Genomic DNA, 8,141 nt, shown 5'->3' with positions numbered 1-8,141 from the left:
ACCAAAGGTTTTTTTGAGAGACTGATGAATGGGAGCGTGTTTGAAGCGAGATGACCCACATGCTGTTACCCGGTTCTGCTCACCTGTATGTCGTGTTTTTGTTTTTTTTAGTCAAGAGTATGAAAACATTTGGCTATTTGTACCTTTGGTTCAGTTGCGTGTGTGTGTGTGTGTGTGTGTGTGTGTGTGTGTGTGTGTGAGAGCGAAAGAGAGAGAGAGAGATGGAGCCCTATCTCGTACCAGTTTGTTAACCTTTATACCTCACTGTGTATAGCCTGATTCATACTCTGGTGCACAACAGCGCCACGTGCTGAACATAGTAGAAAAGCTCACAACACGTTTCATGATGTGAGCTTGTGGGTCTGCTATTTTTGGCATGCGCCGCTGTCATGCAATGGAGCATAAATTAGGCATATGTGTGTACTGTATTGCCCAATGTATCTGCCCCAACCCTCATGTCCTGTTGAAAGGCTGCTTGTGTGGCTGCTGAGTGTCTGTGTGTGGACGCTAGTTGTACAGTCAACTCCTCACTCTGTCAGAATTTGTCTCTGGTTTTCTCACTCATGTTCTGATGGCAATAAAGGACTTTTCATTGTTTGGTATACATTTTTCTCTATTAAGTTTGTTGCTCTTGGGAATTTCTAAACAAAAGAGTGCCTAGGCTTGTTGACATAGAGATGAGGGCCAATGTTTGTCAACCGCAGCATGCTATGCATGTGAGTGATTAAACAAAATAACTTCTAATGAGAGAAAATAATAGCCACACTTAATTAGAGAAGCAACTATCGATTATTCTATAGATTACTTTTCTGTAGATTACTTTTTAATAATCGAGAAGCGACTTTTTTCCAACAAATCAAACTTGTGATCAGCATGATTAACCACTTAATCCATATGTTATACAAGTATTGTCTCTGTAGTCCCATGTTTCAGTGGCATACTCATTTCCTGTTACTGTTCATTTCCCCATTGCTTTGTTTGATTGACTCAGCAGCAGATTTGAACTGGAAATACAAGACATCTTCACATATATATCCAGTTCAAATCTGCTGCAAAGCCAATCAAATGGAGCTATGGGGAAATGAGTATGCCAACATCTGAAAACCTGGGACTACAGTTGTGCAAAGAGTATTGTGTATGCTCACTTCTAGTGTGAGCTGCAATCAATTTTAGTGTTGTCACAAGTACATATTTCAATACATATTGATTCTGAATATTTAAAACCGTTTCAATGCTAATTTATCGCAATGTTGATACCAGTTGTGCATTCTCCTTTGACTTATTGCTATCTTGTGGACATTTCAAGAAAACTTGCATTTTTCCCTGTAGAATTATACCTCCCTGTAGAATTTGAGCTCATTGCCTTCAGAAAACATTGAGACCCTACCGCAGGGGTATTCAACTAGCTTAGGCAGGGGGCCACAATTGTAAAATGACTTCAAGTCAGGGGCCACAAGACAAAAATAAAATGAAAACATGTTCATGATCCGTTTAACTGATAAGGTAGGAAGGTTTGCACTCTTGACTCAAGGCTTACCAAAAGTTAAACCGGAAACCGTTAAGAAATGTATAACTGGTTGGTTAAACAGTTAATTTATTATGTTATTTATTATTTTATTTCTTTTTGCGGTGCAAAGGTACTCCTACCCTCAAAGTGATGCCTGGAAGTAGCCATGAAGCTGCAAATGCTCCATGAATGCTGCCCAATTCTGCCTAACAAGTTATACGTTATATACGGGCTAAAAGAGTGACCTTGAGAGCTTCTAATCAATGGAGCAACTATTTTTTTTTTTCTCGCCTACCCTTTGGAGTTCATGGCAAGGTAACTACACAACCCAAACCTTTACCAGTGTGTCCTTGCCCTTTAAGAAAAGTATCTGGTGTTAAAATGTACTTAAATATCTAAAGTAAAAAGTACAAGAATCTGAAGTAAAAGTACAAGTACCAAGCTTTCCATAGTACGAAGAACCAAGACAGCCAGAAATTTATTTTTTGTTTCTCTCCTCGCTTTATAATTAACTGATTTAAACTTTTTGTAAAAGTTAGATAAGGCAATAAAGAGACTGGATAATTTGTCCCATTGCTATTCTTTCAGGTGAATTATTTCAGGTGAATCTCGCATGTAATGTCTAGTTTACCATTCCAAGTAGCTTATGGCTAGACTACTTTGGCTAGACTACTTTCAGAATGATGTAGGTTTCAAGTAGTTCAGCTACTTTTTTCACCATGTAGTTGGGTAGCTTGACAAAAGCTACACCGCTACATTTTCAGTGGCACATCAACATTAAAGAGCACAACATGAGTTTTGAGTGTGGTTCGTCCATCACCTACCATCTCCCTCTATTTGTAGATCACATCAAAGAAATAATTCTCTATCTCATCCATTAGCTTTGACATAGATGGAATTATGAGCGGACCCCTTGACACAGCCGTGTGTTTCATCCAATTACTCAACATAGCATCCTGGGGCTGAATGGCATGATGCTCTAACTCTCAACTAATGGTTCATGAAACACGTCATAAGAGCTTGTGCTCTTCTGAAGCAAGTAGACAGAAATGATGCCATCTTACAATGAGCATTTGTGAGGACTAATTATATGAAGACACGCTGAAAATCTGTGAAGTAGGCCTTTGGCATGCCATCTACATCGATGTGTACAGTAGCTATTTCTGAGTTTTGAGTGGATTTTGTCCATCACACCAAAGAAAGAATTCTCCATCTTAAACACGGTCGCGTGTATGTTTCATTCATCACTCAAGAGCGTTCCGGGGCTAAATGATACACACACACACACACACACACACACACACTGCAGTCTCACAGTTACAGTTAGTAGGAGTGATGCATTGCGTTGTAGGTCCTCCCCTTCCATCCATCCACAGGTTACTCTCCGGTGATCAGAGGTAGAAGTTAGATTCACACCTGTTATGAACCATACAGTACCACTGTTTATACTCACTGCATTCATGTCAATCTGATTTGCTGCTGACCTTCACATCTTTAGTCTAATCAAATAAAAAAAAGAAAGAAAAAGAAGAAAACCAATTTCAGCATACAGGTATGTCACTGACAAATTTCCTCTTTGCCTGTATAGCATGCCTAGGGTTGCTCAATTGTTAGTTTAACAAGTGATTTATTTACGATTATAAATGTTTTTCTGTTTAAAAACAAATTAACTGGTAAAACAATTGTGTGAATTCTTCTACATTTCTGCTACCATTTATGTTCTGTAGCCTAGTATTGAGATTGGAGCCAGCATTGTGAACATGCCAACAGATACAATTGTAAAGATTGATTGAGTCATTGTCAGACTTGTATCTTATATCATTGAACTATCTTGAATTAGCAATGTGAATTTAGTAGATGAAACAACTTTTACATCTATTCAAGGCAGGTTACAATCTACTCATCTCAATATTTAGCTAGAAAAAGTCGTCCCTGGGGAAACTACATGGCCTCACAAACTATTAATTAATTGCCCAAATTTCTACCCTTAGTGTGCATTGCAAAAACAATACAAATACAATTTGCAACACATTTGAAATACATTTTATATATAAATATATATATATATATATACACACACACTACATTTTTTAAGTGGGAGGTGTTTTCCTCAGACTGCTTGCTCATGGGCCAAATTGTTTACGCTGTAATCTGCCATTTGACGCCCAGCAACCTTTCATTGTGTATGAGAAATTAAATGTATTGTTGTTCCTGGAAACAGAGAGTTCCCAAATATCGTATCTTATGTTATTAACGATATGTGTCATTTGTATGTAAGATATTGGCCTGGTTGCATAACCTTTCTGTTTGCCACCCAGTATGAGTAATGTTACATCCGTGACTGACTCATTCTTATCAGTAATTCTCCTTAACGCACAAAACAATACACTTCTGTATCAGTCAATCAAACAAATCTCAAAGTAATACAGAGTAAACACATTTCTCTAAAATACACAAAAACTGTACATAACTAGAAAAAGAGTAAATAAAGTAAATCTCACAAAGGTATAAAGCCTAAGAAGTTTGATTGATTGATTGAATACTTTATTAACAGTTTGCAAATTAGTACAGTAGATACAATGGTGCTAAAATGATAACACATAAAGCCCTACAGGCTTGTTTCCATTGTGGCCCTGTGTACTCAATCGAGAACGTGAAAACCAGTATCGCTAAGAGAATGCTTTGATAAAAAGGAACGTTTTTCATCCTTTTTTAAAAGCATCAATAGTGGTCAGGCTGAGTATTCCACAGACGAGAATCTTGTTATGTCTCGAGGAGACAAAGGCATGGACACGTATTTTAGAGTGAGTGTGGTACGGCGATGTTCCTGAGGTGGTAGACAGAGTTCTTGCACAGATGTTAAATCTATTCACACACCCAGGTTGACTGATGATGAGAGGGGAAAGTTCTGGCCAGAAAAGTTGATGCTAGTTGGGGATGATTGAACCTGGTCTGAGGGGTGCCAACTAGTCTCTTGATGATGTATCCAGACGATTGGGTTAGTTTTAGTTAGTTTTGTAAGCAGTAAACACACAATATAGTTTCAGTTAGTTGCCTCGTTTTTATTTTTATTTAAAGTAACTAAAATGTTGTTTTTTTCCCCAAGCTTTAAGCCTCCTACATGCTACAAAAGAATCCATCCGACATCAGAACTTTCTTCCTATGACGGTGGATGGTAGCATGTAGCCCCCTTCACTCTGCTTTGTTCAAGTCCATTATGTGACCCTGACCTGAGCTGTCTCTCTCTCTCTCTCCCCCGGTCTCTCCATAGACATGACATCCCCTGCAGTTACAGTTCAGCCGGGCGTGTATCGTTCCTCTGCCGGCTTAAAGAACCAGGTTTGGAGTAGCAGTGTCTTCGGCTGCTTTGAGGACATGCGCATCTGTGAGTGTCCTGGCATGAAAGGAAACGTCTGCATGTGCATGTCTGTGTCCGTCAGTGGTGGAAGAAGTGCCAGATTACTGTAGTGTAGATTAAGTAAAAGTAGCTATAACACATGTAAAAATACTCTGTGAATTGTACTTAAGTATAGTATTTGAGTAAATGTACTCAGTTACTGTCCACCACTAGCGTGTGTGTGCATGTGGTCCTGTGGGAGTGTGTGTGATTGAGTGCCTGCATCTGTGTGCGTGTGTGTGTGTGTGTGTGTGTGTGTGTGTGTGTGTGTGTGTGTGTGTGTGTGTGTGTGTGTGTGTGTGTGTGTGTGTGTGTGTGTGTGTGTGTGTGTGTGTGTGTGTGTGTGTGTGTGTGTGCGTGCGTGCGTGCGTGCGTGCGTGCGTGCGTGCGTGCGTGCGTGCGTGCGTGCGTGCGTGCGTGCGTGCGTGCGTGCGTGCGTGCGTGCGTGCACGTGTGCGTGTGTGTGGCCGATAATCACATTTTGCAGTAGTGCCCACATGTATGATATTTCCATTGTGTGTCTCTGCCAGGCTGCCTTGGTTACTGGTGTACCTGCTGCTTGGCTTGTAAGACTGTCAAAGATTTTGGAGAGTGTCTGTGCTTGCCTCTGCTGGACTATCAACATTGCGCTGTGACAATGACAATGAGGAGTACTTTGAGAGAGAGGTACCACATACAGGTAAATATCACACAGTTAAAGGTTATTATAGTAGGGGTCCTCAACCTGCGGGGCCATAGCAAGTGGGCCCCTAGCCTGGTAAAGCCCCTCCCTCCGGAAAATCTCATTTCCACAAATGAGATTTCCGGAGGGAGGGGCTTTACCAGGCCAGTGGGCCCCCAACTAATTGGCAAAACACAATGTTACACAAGATTTTTGTGATAATATAACGTTCTTTACAACTTCGAAAAAGTTGACATTGTGATGTCGATAAATAGGAACTTAATGTTAGTTCCATTGATCCAAGCCAGGACACACATAAACATGGTCTGAAAATGCACGCCCCATGGCCCACCCATCTGACCACTTAACACACCAGCCGATGTTAATTGGCCCGTGTTCAGGGGAGGGAAGCCGGGCGGGGAGGGTGACATTTGTCACTGCGTGGTGACGTACTCTTACGGGCCGGGGCGACACCTGTCAGCAGGGAGTGTTTTGGCGGCAGGAGTAGGACGGAGGTGCTACTTTCTCTCGGTGGGGGCTCCTCACTGGCAGGTGAGCCAGTAGGGTAGAACAGCTGTGACAACGCGCAGTAGTGTGTGGGGAGGAAATAATTGGCATAATGACTACGTTGAGGAGAAATGAAATAATAATTATCTCCTCTAAATGAAAAAAAAAAAAAACTATTGTTGCACACACAACATCCCATGGCAATGTGAAACTACTAAATGCTTTTTGTTCTGTTGCTCTCCCCTCTGTCTCCCCAGGGTGATATGTGTGAAGACTGCCTTATTGCCACCTACTGCTATCCGTGTGCCTGGTGCCAGATGGCCCGTGAGCTGAAGTTCCGCAAACAGCTCCAGACCAACGTGACCACGTGGAGAACGGTTAATCCAAGGATGTAGTGCCTCTCTCAGGGGACTTTACTGGAGACTTTACCTGTACCTGATAAATATTTATACATGTAAATCTATAAATGAACAATAAACACAATCCTTCAGATTTTAGCACTTAAAGGTAGTTGCATTCTGTTGCATGCATAGCTAAAGGTAAACTCAACCCAATCTTATCACCACACTATATGTTTGAACACACCCAGAATCAAGATCTTTTACTGATAAGCCTTTAGAGGTTTATTGATCATGTGGCACTTGCTCATATTCAATGTTATCCTGACTCTGTGGGTGTGTGTAATGGCTGTGTGCATGGTAATTGCCTATTTGGTGATCTCTGGAAATATACAGGGTCAGTATCCCTCCACAGCAGATGCCCTAAATGAGTATTATTTCCAGTGAAACTGCCCAGAGAACGATTCTCATCACCCTTTCAATCTGTTAGTAAAATATTGTAAAGCACACACCTCTGCTACAATTTAAATGAATGAAAAAAGGAAAGAAAGAGAAAAAAGTCTGTTTTAAAGTGAAATACCCCTTTTATGTAACATCCAGTGATGTTAAATTTTGCCCATAAAATTAATTTGATATTCCCAAATGTAATTTGGGAATATCAACCCAGTCTGAGACTGCTGGGCTGGCATGGTCTGTCACCTTCATTCTAGTTAGTCAAGACAAGTCAAAGTTTACTATAGCCCAATACCCAAAGGGCTGCACACAAAACAAAAACAATAATATTAGAAAAAGAAATGAATGAACGAACAAATGAATACATACATACATACATACATACATACATACATACATACATACATACATACATATATACATACATACATACATACATACATACATACATACATACATACATACATACATACATACATACATACATACATACATACATACATACATACATACATACATACATACATACATACATACATACATACATACATACATACATACATACATACATACATACATACATACATACATAGTTATACATACAAACACGAGAATTCAATGCAACTAAGTGTAGGTTAAGCCTATATTAGAATCACCTAACTTTTGTGTTCACATTATATTTGCTATAGTTAACAAGTCAGTTATCCCTTTATCTCAACAACAGGGATCACACAGGGTCTGTAAAATACTTGATTTTAAATGTTCTGTCAGAAATGTGCTTGAATGTTCATATTCCTGGAATTGCATCATTGATGGGGGATACTATTTGGTATGCTTGTCTCATCCTTTCAGTCTGTGTCTCCCCCTGCTGGGCATTTACTGTTATGAATATCATCCAAATAAAAACTGATCTAAAACACATTGAAGCAGTGTAGCACAGAATATATTTAGTGGCACTTAAAGGAGTAGTTCATATTGAAGCCATAACAGTGGTTGACATCTGAGTTTTTAATCCCTTGTCCACTCGCAGCACTTGGGAATAAACTGTGTGTTTGTGTCTTTCGCACTGTCTTCACAATACACAACAGAGAGTACATAATGTCTCCTTTATTCTTTTTCATTGCTTTCCTTCCTCTCTTGACCTATCGTTTTACATGGACCAAGATCTTTTGTGCAACTAAATTCCCCAAAGTCGCACGTGATACAGATAGGTGTTTTCATTTTGCTCCAGAAACATAACACATAACACATAACACATAACACACTATGTGTGTGTGT

This window comes from Gymnoscopelus braueri (assembly GCF_963280865.1).
Source record: "Gymnoscopelus braueri genome assembly, chromosome: 15".
Classification (NCBI taxonomy): domain Eukaryota; kingdom Metazoa; phylum Chordata; class Actinopteri; order Myctophiformes; family Myctophidae; genus Gymnoscopelus; species Gymnoscopelus braueri.
The sequence above is the reverse complement of the archived record's forward strand: the minus strand, read 5'-3'. Positions refer to the sequence as shown.